Genomic DNA, 12852 nt, shown 5'->3' with positions numbered 1-12852 from the left:
AGAGAGAGAGAGAGAGAGAGAGAGAGAGAGAGAGAGAGAGAGAGAGAGAGAACTCACCCTATTTTAGTATGATTGCCTTCAACCTAGGCTTGTTTGTAGAGATCTATGGGATACTGAAGCCCATTGCCTTCATTTCCCCTCTGAACTTCCACCCCACAAGCCCCTTCCATCCTCCATCCCAGCTCATCATTCCCATCTGCTCATCCGGATTCTAGCTTCTTCAGGCCAAACCTGTTCCACCACACACACCAGGCTACTGCTAGGGCCAGAACTTCTCTCCCAGGACTCCTTGTCCAGCCCCCCGGTCCTCTCACTTGATGACGCCTTTTAGGTGTGCACACTCCCAACACTTCACTCCAGGGCTCAGCCTGGGCCCTCCAATTACCAGTTGCCTTGATGTCGAACACTGTAAACCCTTTCACCTCATTATAGGAAATTTCTCTTGAATGGCCTTTAAAAACCATCTCATTACACAGGAAGAACTGTAATTACCTCACGCAAGACAGATTCCGAACAAGTTGGTGCTGCCGCTATCAAATTGGCAGGACTGGGCTCACCGTGCTCTAGCTCGGCCATGGGAGAGGCCTCTTCCCTCCATCATGGCCTCCTTCCCGGGCCATGTGCTGCTGTGCTGGGACCTGGACACCCTCATCACTGTTGGTGGCCCTAGAAGGTCAGTCTCTCTCTCACACACAGTGTGAGAAGACCACACCCTTCCCTAGTGTCTGAAGGCCAGTGTCCTCTAGGCCCTTGGACAACCCTGACTCGTCCTGGGTCTATCTGGAGGCAGGAAGAGCTTTTCCTCTGGCTCAGAGCATCACTGTAGGTTCAGACTCTGAAGGTCAGTAAACTAGTTCTTGCCTTCAGCCATGTGCCTAGTCTTTGCTCAGGACCTTCTAAAATAGGATCCCCTCCTGTCCCCAATTGTATGGAGGCTTCCCTGTTGTCAGAACAAAACCTCTGCTGTTTCAGTGCTGACATGGCCCCACACGCCATCTCTTCTCAATGGGCCAGTCATAGGCAGTCACATGACTCTCCTGAGCTCTTTCTACTTCAGGATCACAGGGAGTGATGGCTGTGGTCACATGAGCTAGTGGTTAGCTGAGCACAGGTCAGACTGGAACCCTCCATCTCCCAGGGGCCTTTGCTCAGGATAGAACGGCAGATGGTGACAAGGGAATTGCTAGAGAATGGAGAGTCAGACAGGACAATCGTGGAGGGCTTGTCTGAGGCGGTGTCCTACTGCATCGGCAGAGAGCTGTGGTGGAGGGAGCAGAACACACCAAGTGTGCCACACAACAGAGCCCTGGTGTCGGGGAGAGCAGGAGGATGTGGGCATACGCAGAAAGCTGGGCCATGGTAAGGAGCATAGGGAAAGTTATTGGAGTTAACTTTTTAATATTTTATTTTCTTAAAATTGTTTTTATTAAGCTATATATTTTTCTCCACTCCCCTCACTTCCACTCCCGTCCCCTTCAACCTTCTCCCATGCTCACAATTTACTCAGGAGATCTTGTCTTTTTCTACTTCCCATGTAGATTAGATCCACGTATGTCTCTCTTAGGGTCTCATTGTTGTCTAGGTTCTCTGGGATTGTGATTCGTGGGCTGGTTTTCTTTGCTTTATATCTAAAGTACATATGATATTTGTCTTTCTGGGTCTGGGTTACCTCACTCAATATGATGTTTTCTAGCCCCATCCATTTGCCTGCAAATTTCAAGATGTCGTTATTTTTTTCTGCTGTATAGTACTCCATTGTGTAAATGTACCACATTTTTCTTATCCATTCTTTGGTAAAGGGGCATTTAGGTTGTTTCCAGATTCAGGCTGTGACAAATAATGCTGCTATGAATATATTTGAGCACATGTCCTTGAGGTATGATTGAGCATCCTTTGGATATATACCCAAAAGTGTGGTATTGCTGGGTCTTGAGGAAGATTGTTTCCTAATTTTCTGAGAAATTGCCATACTGATAGCCAAAGCAGCTGTACCAGTTTGCACTCCCACCAGCAATGCAGGAGTGTTCCCTTTACCCTACATCCTCTCCAGCATAAGTTGTTTTTGATCTTGGCCATTCTGACAGGTGTATGATGGAATCTCAGGGTTGTTTTGATTTGCATTCCTCTGATGATTAAGGATGTTAACATTTCCTTAGGTGTCTTTCAGCCATTTTAGATTCATCTTTTGAGAGTTCCCTGTTTAAGTCTGTACTCCATTGTTTTATTGGATTATTTGTTCTTTTGGTGATCAATTTCTTGAGTTCTTTGTATATTTTGGAAATCTGCCCTTTGTCCAACGTGAAGTTGGTGAAGATCTTTTCCCATTCTGTAGGCTGTCGTTTTGTCATGTTGACCGTGTCCTTTACGGAAGAGTCTCTATTTCAGAAGGTGTCATTTATTAATTGTTTCTCTCAGTGTCTGTGCTACTGGGGTTATGTAAAGTGGTCTCCTGTGCCAATGCATTCAGGTGTACTTCCCACTTTCTTTTCTGTGAGGCTCAGTGTTTTATGTTGAGGTTTTATGTTGAGGTCTTTGATCCATTTGGACTTGAGTTTTGTGCATGATGATAGATACGGGTCTATTTTCATTCTTCTACATGTTGATATCCAGTTATGCCAGCACCATTTGTTGAATATGCTTTCTTTTTTACATTTTATATTTTTTGCTTCTTTGTCAAAAATCAGGTGTTTGTAGGTGTGTAGATTGATATCTGGGTCTTCTATTTGGTTCCATTGGTCCTCCTGTCTGTTTTTATGCCAATACCAGGCTGTTTTCAGTACTGTAGCTCTGTAGTAGAGTTTGAAGTCAGGGATTGTGATGCCTCCAGAAGTTCTTTTATTGCACAGGATTGTTTTGGCTATCCTGGGTTTTTTGTTTTTCCATATGAAGTTGAATATTTTTCTTTAGAGGTCTGTGAAGAATTTTGCTGGGATTTTAATGGGCATTGCATTGAATCTGTAGATTGCTTTTGATAAGATTGCCATTTTTACTCTGTTAATTCTACCTACTCAAGAGCACAGGAGGTCTTTCCATTTTCTGGTGTCTTCTTCAATTTCTTTCTTCAAAGATTTAAAGTTCTTGTCTTCCACTTGTTTGGTTAGAGTTACTCCAAGGTATGTTATGTTATTCATGGCTATTGTGAAGGGTGATATTTCTCTGATTACTTTCTCAGCCCTTTTATCATCTGTGTACAGGAGGGCTACTGATTTTTTTGAGTTAATCTTGTATCCTGCTACATTACTGAAGGTGTTTATGAGTTGTAGATGTTCCTTGGTAGAATTTTTGGGGTTGCTTATGTAAACTATCATATCATCAGCAAATAGAGTTTGACTTTTTCTTTTCCGATTTGTATCCCCTTGATCTCCTTTTGTTGTCTTATTGCTCTAGCTGGAACTTCAAGTGCTGTATTGAATAGATATGGAGAGAGTGGACAATTTTGTCTTGTTCCTGATTTCAGTGGAATTGTTTCAAGTTCCTCTCCATTTAGTTTGCTGTTGGCTTTCTGTGTATTGCCTTTATCATGTTTAGGTATGCTCCTCCTATCCCCACTCTCTCCAAGACCTTTATCATGAAGGGATGGTGTATTTTGTGGAAGGCTTTTCAGCATCTAATGAGGTGATCATGTGTATTTTTTTCAGTTTGTTTATATGGTGGATTATATTGACATATTTTCATATGTTGAACCATCTCAGCATGTCTGGGATGAGGCCGACTAATATTTTATTTTTAATTTTAATTGTGTGTGTGTGTGTGTGTATGTATGTGGGCTTGTATATTTGGGTGGAGTGCCTATGGAAGCCAGAAGAGGGCATCAGATCACCTAGATCTGGAGTTACACAGTTATGATCTGTCTACTGTGGGTGCTGGGAACTGAACTCATCCTCTGCAAGAGCAGTACACACTCTTAACTGCTGAGCCCCTTGCAGTTAAGTTTTACACGTGGAAAGAACCTAAGATAACTTATTTGAGTAACGAACACAGTGATACATGGTGAGAAACTGATCTGGAGGGTGGAGTGGGGGCCTGGCCACGAATGGGTGCTCAGTGCAGTGTGGACCAGGTCTCTGTGTGCTGGCCTAGAGGGTGGCAGGGGTTCCCAGGCTTCTGGTTGAAACAGCTCCAGTCTTCCCCGAAGCAAAGGCCTGGAGTGGAAAGATGGAGGGTGAGTGGTTGTAGTTCACCCTAGAAAGATGGCAAGTATCTCTGCTGTAGCTACTATGAAGTTTACCTGTTTTCATCCTCATTCTTCAGAGGAGGAATCTGAAGGTCAGCGAGGTGGATGTTAAGGTCACACAGCCTTCAATGCTTAGAGCCGGGGTATGGATCTAGAGTCCCCCAACTTGTAATGTCCTTCCCCTGTCTTTGGCAATGAGAAGAACAGCACTTGGTCAGAGGGTGGGTGAGAGGTGGCACTGATGTTGAGGCCAGCATCTCTCTAATGAGACCTTAGTCTTCACCTAAAGCCATCTCTGGACTCAGAGCACACTGTCCCCTAAGAGCCCACAGAGTGCCCTTGGCTAGCAGTCCTCAGCACCCTGGGAGGATAGTGGCAGATCAGGCCTCACTGTGTGGGGAAGCATCCAACAGCATTCTTCTACTGCTCATGGCAATGCAGCTCCAAGACTCTCCTGGTCTCTCTGGACTTGAGGAGAAGAACTTGTCTGCTCCATCCAGGACCCTTCTTCTCAGACTTCTCACAAAACTCCTTGGTGGCCCCAAACCTGGGTCAAAAGAGTATTGGGTCCCACTGATGTCCTGAGCTTGCCATAGACTCTGTTCCCACCACATGGGGAGACCTGATCCCTTTCCTCTTGTGCACCAAGGATCCCCAGTCTCCTGCCTTCTCAGCAGAGCTGAAAAACATCTGGGCTGTGACTTGTGGAAGGAAGGTGGGAGTAACACTCTGCAGGAAATGGGTGCATGACCAAGGCAGGGGTGATGGGTGTATGATATGTCCTTGTCTCTGCATGTGTCTGTGCATGCGTGGACACATGCACACGTGACAACATGCCAAAGGTAGAAGTAAAGAGATAGTGTAGGCAGTGACTAGGTGGGACTTAGTAACAGCCAGGTCCTCTTCTACCCAGGATGAGATTGTTCAGAAGAGATTAGAGGTGGCATTATAAGTGGTGCTGGCCATTCCATGTCATATCGGCACAACAGGCTTCATTCAGGGCCACCCTGAGCTCAGAGGATACTGTCCCACATAAGATTGCTCTTGGTCAGCAGGGTAAATGCAGCAACTTTTTATATAATATGAAAAGTCTTATAGACTCCTAGATTGACATTGGCTGCTGGTGCAGACTGGTCACAGTAACTGGTGACAGCACTGCAAACATGGCTAGATAGAACTCACAATGTGGGGGACACCTAGGCAGGGACAGGCTTAGTCTGTGACCAGAATCAGGGTACATGTATGAATGGGATCAGGGCTCAGAGTGTGATTAGGCCAAGGTCCAATGTGTGACCAGGCTTAGGGCTCAGTGTGTGGCCTGGATCAGGGCTCAGTGTGTGACCAAAATCAGAGCTTAGCGTGTAGCCAGCGTTGATATTCTCTTTCATCTATGCTCCCTGTGCGCATTCTGCCTGTCTTCCCATGGGGCTTATTAGATGTCCAAGGCTGATGTCACATGCTCTGAGCCTTGACTAGCAAATCTCAAATCCCTGGGCAGAAGCCTGATGATGACACTGACAGTCATCCTACAGTTTCTCCCGCAGTGGATGCTGCGTGGACAGAGTGAGGGCTTTTATTGTCACAGTTTATAGATTAAGAAACTGGAGTCAAAAAGGTAAAAGACTGTCTAAGGTTGTCCAGCAAGATCAGTGGCTTAGCTTAGAGGCCAGCTCCTTGTCCCGTTCTCTCTACCATCGCGGGAGCTGAGAGGGACCTTGCAAGCCCTCATCTGCCCAGCAAGACCTCCTGTTGACTCCTCCTCCACTTGCACCTGGACTCAGGTTCTGAGTCCGGCCTTCCCCTGGATGGTGATTGGACTGTGGGCAGGCCAGAGCCCTTCCTCTACGGTCTGAGGTGTTTGGTCAGATCTGTGCTTCCATAGTTGGGGTTGGGCAAACCCTGTCTGCAGACCCTACAGGATCCAGCGTCTAAAGTTTGCTCTTCCATAGAGCATAAGGGGATGTAGCAGCTGCCAATAGTTCTAGACGCTGACCTCCTGGGGGACTGAGAGGCATGATGGTCTGTATGACCCTGTGACACCTGTCCTCTTGGTTTCCCTCTACTCCATGTATTGGCTGCTGTCCTAGTTCTATGCTGAGCTTCATCTCTTTGCTTTTCCTACAACAGTCTGTCCCTGTCCTTGTCTGTTCGGGCGCCACTGGAAACATCAGAATCCCCACCACTGGGTCTTCACCCCACCATGGAGATGCGATGCTTTGAGGCAGGGATGGAGAGGGGAGAGAGCCATTGGGAACCAAAGAGAGCCCTCTCTCACTTTCTCCTGCCTTTTATGGCATCTTCTCAAGTCTCCCTACAGCCTAGTCCCTGGCTTGCTCCTGCCGCTTTATGTAACTTCTGACTTTGCGACCTCTGGACAGCATCTGGAAGGTTCCTTTCCCCACTGTCCTCCACTTATCCAGATTCAGCAATAGCAGTCACTTGGAGTGATGCTGAAAAATATTTGAAATAATTCGACTTGGAACTCTGGATCCATTGTGGTATCCACTCAGCCTACCCCCAAGACCCAGATTCCAGCCAGCAGCTCCACCCACCTCTTAGCCACACTGGTAGCTTTGGAAGAGGGCAACCTTTCCTCAGATCCACCTTGATATTGCTGGATACAATCCACTCACATTGAGCTTGTCACAGAGAAAGTGACACATACTGGCTGATTTTGTCAAATTGGCGTAAGTCATAGTCATCTGGGAAGAGGTGATCTCAACTGAGAAAGTGCCACCATCAGACTGGCCTGTAGTTCATTTTCTTAATTAGTGATTGATATGAGAGGTCCTAGCCTATGGTGGTGGTACCACCCCTGGGTGGATGGTCCTGGATGATGTAAGAAAGTGGGCTGAGTAAATTCTAAGGAGTAATCCAGTAAACGGCGTTTCTCCACAGCCTCTGAATCAGCTCCAACCTCCAGGCTTCTGCCTTGAGTTCCCGCCCTGACTTCTCTGGATGACGGGGTACAAGCTGTAAGAGAAAATACACCCTCTCTTCCCTAAGTTGTTTTTGGTCATGCTGTTTGTCATAGCAACAGAAACCCTAAGACAGGCCCCAAATGTTTCATTTGCTATTTTTAGAAGTGTAAGTAGTGAGCCATGGCCATAGTGGTAGGACAGCCCACTAGGAGAGCCCTGGTTGAGAGCCACCACACCAAGAAGGTTTCCAGGCTTTCATTCTTCTCCCAGAGCTGGTGTCTTCTTTTGACTTATTTTCATTTCTCTCTAATGTTCTGGTTTGGGACAGGCCTGGCACACAGTGAGTTGGGGTCCAAGATGTTAGGTGGGTTTTCTGGAGGAAGTAACTCACAGGGCTGCTGCCCTGTGGCAGGTTTGTGGGCAGTGGGGTCCTCCTGAGTGTATCTTGTCCCCAGCATCCTTCCAGACTCTCATGAGGGCCTGGCATGTGTAGTAAGAAAAGGACCTCCAACACTGTGACATTGGCTTTGGTCTCATCCTTGCCCCACTTCCTTTCCAGACAGCATTCTAGCCTGATCATATGACCACCAACTGGTGGTGTTAAACTCAGGCCAGTGACATTTAATTAATCAGTGTGTCCATGATAGTGGGGATGCGAGGAACAGACTCTAAAAGGCCCAGTTACCAGGATGAACTAGGAGGTCATCTTTAGCGTACACTTACACACTAGCCAGGCACTAGACTAGTTGTTGTGAATTAGGGGTTTCCCTCTTTGCTGATGTTAAGAGGAGGGCCCAGGGATGAAGATTTTCATGTCTTCAGCAAATGTGAATGTCCAAGAAGACAGGGCTGGGCTTGAAGGAAGTGGAGCTGACCGTGGAGGCTCTCATCCTGGTGGTTCCTACCATGCCAGTGCCCCTTGCTGGCTTGAGTGTAGAACAAGAAGCCTAAGGTCAAAACATTGGGTATGCATGGTCCTTGGGCTATGTGCTGGTCTACAGAGTTTCCTGTGTCTCCACTTTTTGTCTCCCTATGGCCCCCTTATGAGGCTCAGCCCAGTTCTGTGTTCCTTAGACCGTTCCTGCATGCTCTCTCCTGCAGACCTAATGACCTTGACTATCCTGCTCTGTGCCCCTGCATCCTTTCAACTCTGGCTCATAAAGGCCAGTGCCACCCATCGCCCATGTCTCTCTCCAGTGCTGTCTCCTTCCCATTCTCCCTCCATCCTGGGGCTCAGCCTGGGCTTGTGTATGGGCCACTCCTCCCCAGGCACCTCATCCCACAGCTTGCATCCACCTCTACCTCTGGCCAGTTTCTCTAAGGCAGACTTTTTGTTGGCCTCCTAGAATCCTGGGCAGTGCTTCAGGGTCTCAGTTTTTCCAGCTGCTGAGCAGGTTAGAATGATGCCTGGAACATAAGAGGCTCCTAATAAATGCTTGTTGAATCGTGGAATCAAAGGACAAGTTTTGGCTTGTGTTTACCACCTGAGCATTGTGGAGATCAAAGTAGCTGATGTCTTACATGGGCTTGGCAAGGCTTGACTGTGCTGTTTGGACAGCAGGCATCCAGGGTGTGCACGAGTGTTGAACTGCTGCACCCAGTGCTGAAATCGCTGCAGACTGACCTGCTCCATCCCTTCACCTACCAGCATACACACAGGCCCTACCCTTGCTTGCCCTCTGCTCCCTTCTCAGCTTGGCTCACTGCCACCTTCTCCCTTGTAATCCATCCTCCACCTGGTGGCACCCAGAAAGATCTTTCTGAAGCACAAATTGGTCCCTGTCATTCCTCACTTAAAACCCTTCAGGCTCCTGATGGCTCTGAGGATAAGAGCTAAACCCCTTACACTCTGAGGGAGGGGGATGGTCCTCTCCAATCCATTGCTCTAGCCTGCCTCCGCCTGCAACTCCTTTCCTATTATTTCCTCCTCCAAACCCCTTCAAATTCCTTCCCTGGAGCCCGTCCCTGAAATCTGTGAAGTGGACATCCATTGCCACCTTGCCAAACCCCTTGGGAATCCATTCACACTACTCCAGAACTGTCTCTACCCTCAACTGTGGCTCCACGAGGTCATGAGTGCCCGAAGTCAGGGTCTTAGGTGGTTTGTATTCTTAGTTCTCACAAAGCATTGGTGGAATTGGATGGATGGGTGGATGGACGGACGGACAGACAGACAGACAGGTGGATGGATGAAGGAACAAGCAGTTTTCCCCAAATGCAGGAATTCTGGGCTGGAACTTAAGACCTGCCTGGGTGGGGTGGAGCCATGGGGACAACATAAGTGCCTCTGTGTGCTCTGAGAGTGGCCTCTTTTGTGTGTGTCTCATTGGCATCTTGCCTAGATGTGCCTCCAGAAAGGCCCTCCTGGTGCAAAATGTGCCCAGCAATAGCAGAGGCCATATCTTCTGAGAGAGGCCTGGAACTGTTCCCCTGGGAGGCATGGTATGTCTTGCTGAGGGAAGCATGGAGGCCCTGATGCTCACCACCACATACACAGGTTCTCCTTTCCCTGGGAGGACCTTTCACTATACAGCTCTCTCTCTCTCTCTCTCTCTCTCTCTCTCTCTCTCTCTCTCTCTCTCTCTCGTAGGTGTGCTAGTGCCAGGCCTATCTTTTGTCTTGGTTTGGCCACCTCCCTACTCCCTATTCTTGCAGATTCATGCCCTGGCATTTCTGGCTTCCTGGCCAGTGTTCAGGTACTGATTCCTCTTCTATGAGTGCCACCATTCTGTGGGGCCAAGCCTTGCCTGACAAGCCACCATATCTGTTCCCAGATCCTTCCATCTTGGCCATTATAATTGTAAATCTGTGCTGTGTGCCAGGCCTTGCTGTGGGGGTCGGTGTGAGAAGGAAGGAACCTGCTTCTGGGTCCTCTAACCCTTTGGCATCTTCAGAATGGCCCTTCTGGTACTATTGCAGGACACAAGTCTTCAGTGAGGGACCCTGAACTGTCCCCTTGGGTGGGCCCAGACAGGACTTCACTACAGGCGTGGAGGAGGTAGGGTTGGGGAGGGATCAGGAGGCTTACTGGAGGAAGCTGTGTAGTCTAGATGGGCCAATGAGAAGGAAGAGTACAATAAGGTCCTCACTGGTGGGCACAACTGTCCCTCTGGGCTGTATTCTGCACCAGGCTCACACCTGCCACCAGCATGGTCCGTGGGTGTAATTATGTCCATCAACAGATGGAGAATCAAAGGCTTAAAGAGCCCCCAGGTCACCAGAGGCATTGGACACTTGTCTGTTGTCCTTTTCCGCTGCCAAGGGAGGAAGCTAAAGGAGAGTCTGGAAAAGGAGACCGGTGCCTGCCACACGGCACTAGACAGGCACAGCAGCTGCAGAGGGTGACTTCCCGGTAGGAATCAGGGGAGGCTTCAGGTTGGTCCTGTCCCCTGCACCACCTACTGTGGGAGAGCCCTCACATGAGAGGCTCCACAGCCCCTCCCCCCAAGAGGCAGGCACTTTGCCTATTTGGAGGATAATTCCCCATTATACAGAGATATTTAGCCTAATAGAAGCCGACAGATCATTCAGGGCAGTAATGTACTCCAGCTTCAAGCGGTTAGTTTCCTCAGCCTGAACTCCCAGATTAAAAAGACTCCTTGTCCGTGCCCGCCCCGCACTGGTGCCTATGACCTTGACTGCAGTGATGGGGTAGGTTTCTCCCACTCTCTCTCTCCCTCCTCTTGTTTTGCTGGTTTTCCTCTCTCTCTCTCTCTCTCTCTCTCTCTCTCTCTCTCTCTCTCTCTCTCTCTCTCTGAAAAAAAAAACCCACAGGATTTTCTTCTTAAATATTCAACTGAAAGGCCATTGCTTAAACCATGCATGCTCTGGGGACAGGCTCATTGTGTTCAGCTGCCGTCCATCATGGGGCCTGGTTAGGCCAGAGTACTGGCTAAACCATGTGGTGCTGGAGGACACTGGGGGCAGGACCCTCTGGTGGGACACAAGCGCATGGAGGTTGACAGCCTCCACCCTTTCTGCCCAGCTCCAGGCCTGCAGAGACCTGGCTTGTTCTCTTCTCTGAGTACAGAGAGTGGGTACTCCCAGGGGAAGGACGGAATCCAGGGTCCATGGATACCGAAGGAGGAGTCTTTCTGAGTTGGGGCCCCCAGCAGCCTGGGACCTGCTGAATGAGGAACTTGGCATTTGGGGAGCCTTTCGGTATGGGGAGCTTCCTGCTTCTTCCAGGCAAGCATGGTGGGATGATTTTGGGCATGGGAGTGGGGAAGTTCTCTAGGTGAGATGCTTTTGAGAGATCCTGGAGTTGACCTGCCTACTGTAAGACCCTGGGATGGTCCCATTTCTTTCTTGGGCCTCATTTTCCCATCTGCTAAATGGGATGATGCATTTTAACCCATTTGCTCCTGATGTGGGTGAGGACCCAATTGGAGACCAGGTGCTGTAGAGCGGAGTGATGGGACTGACTGCTGTCCTGGGCACTGTTTCGCTTTCAGTCTCTGTCACAGCGACTGTGGTCCATACAATCCAGCCGTGATTGTACGTAGATGGAATTTAAGAACACACGACCGGAAGCAACTTTCCTGTTTAGTGCAACTCCCCATCCAACACGTGGGCATCCCAGACTCCCTTGTAGCCTTTGGGGACAGAGCTTGCTCCTCCTCACACAGGACAGGGGCCCACAGTCCTTTCTCACTGGGTCCTGCTCTACTTTTTCTGCCATGAATACCACATTGCCTTGTCAGAAACCTGAAGTCCTGGGCAGGCCAGGGAGGCTTCTGCCAGGAATCTCAGTGGTGATGTCTCTCTGAACAGACCTTTTGATATGGTGATGGTGCCTGGCTCTTTGGAGGTGGCTGGACCATTTCAAGAGCTGTTGTAGGGGCTGGAGAGATAGCTCAATGGTTAAGCACTGGCTGATTTTTCTGAAGGCTCAAGTTCCATTTCTAGCACCTAGATGGTGGCTCACAACCATCTGTAACTCCAGTCCCAGAGGATCTGATGCCCCCTTCTGGCCTCTGTGGACACCAAATACACACATGGTATACAAGCTTGGAAAAGACATAATATAAACAACATAAAAATACATATAAAATAAATAAATTAATTTAAAAACAAGTTTAATAAAAGAGCTGGAGTGACTAGTCACTGAGGCCCCAAGGGTTCTAAGCAACCAGGCTCCACTCTGCATCTGGTTCTTGGAGCTACTCATAGGACCCACTCAGACTCCAGAAACTCTCCTGCCTGCTTTGCCTGTTAATAGGGCAACTGGAGGGATTTGAACAAAGGATTGTTCCCTTCCTTCTGGACCTGCCTGGCATGGATTTACCATCAAGGCTCCATCTGAGTCTATGAATCTTGTTTCAGGCCCTCATAGTGCCCGTGAGAGCCTCTAAGAAGCCAATCTGACCATCCCCCTCCACTTCCACAAGAGCCTCCCATCAGAACCCTGTGTGAAATGCTCACTCAGGCTTGGAACTGACTATCCAACCACTGAGCTTCCCAGTCCCTATGTTTCTGTTTTGTTTATAAGGAAGTCACAAAGGCCCTGCTTGTGCCTGCTGGAGTCTCTGTCATGATTTGATATACATCTATCCCTGTGAGACTAGAGCTCAGGCTCCAGCTGCCTCTGTCTTTTCCGTGTTCTGCATAGCATTTCTAGAACTTCCTTTTATAGTAGCTTGGAAACTAACTCACCCAAGCCCAGTTGGTCTTTTAGCCCTCTATAGGGAACCAACAGGGCTGGGTGCTGATAGAGCTGCCAATTCTTTTTTTTTTTTTTTTTTTTTTTTTTTTTTT

General features: G+C 48.5%; 1 protein-coding gene across 4 annotated transcripts in view; it reads left to right on the top strand.

Annotated features, from left to right (window-relative positions):
• Window positions 1-12852, top strand: part of Lingo1 (leucine rich repeat and Ig domain containing 1) — a 163211-nt gene that overhangs the window by 78702 nt on the left and 71657 nt on the right. The window lies entirely within an intron of this gene.

Source organism: Microtus ochrogaster, chromosome 5 (assembly GCF_000317375.1).
Source record: "Microtus ochrogaster isolate Prairie Vole_2 chromosome 5, MicOch1.0, whole genome shotgun sequence".
Taxonomy (NCBI): Eukaryota; Metazoa; Chordata; class Mammalia; order Rodentia; family Cricetidae; genus Microtus; species Microtus ochrogaster.
This window is presented reverse-complemented; position numbering and strand designations above follow the sequence as displayed.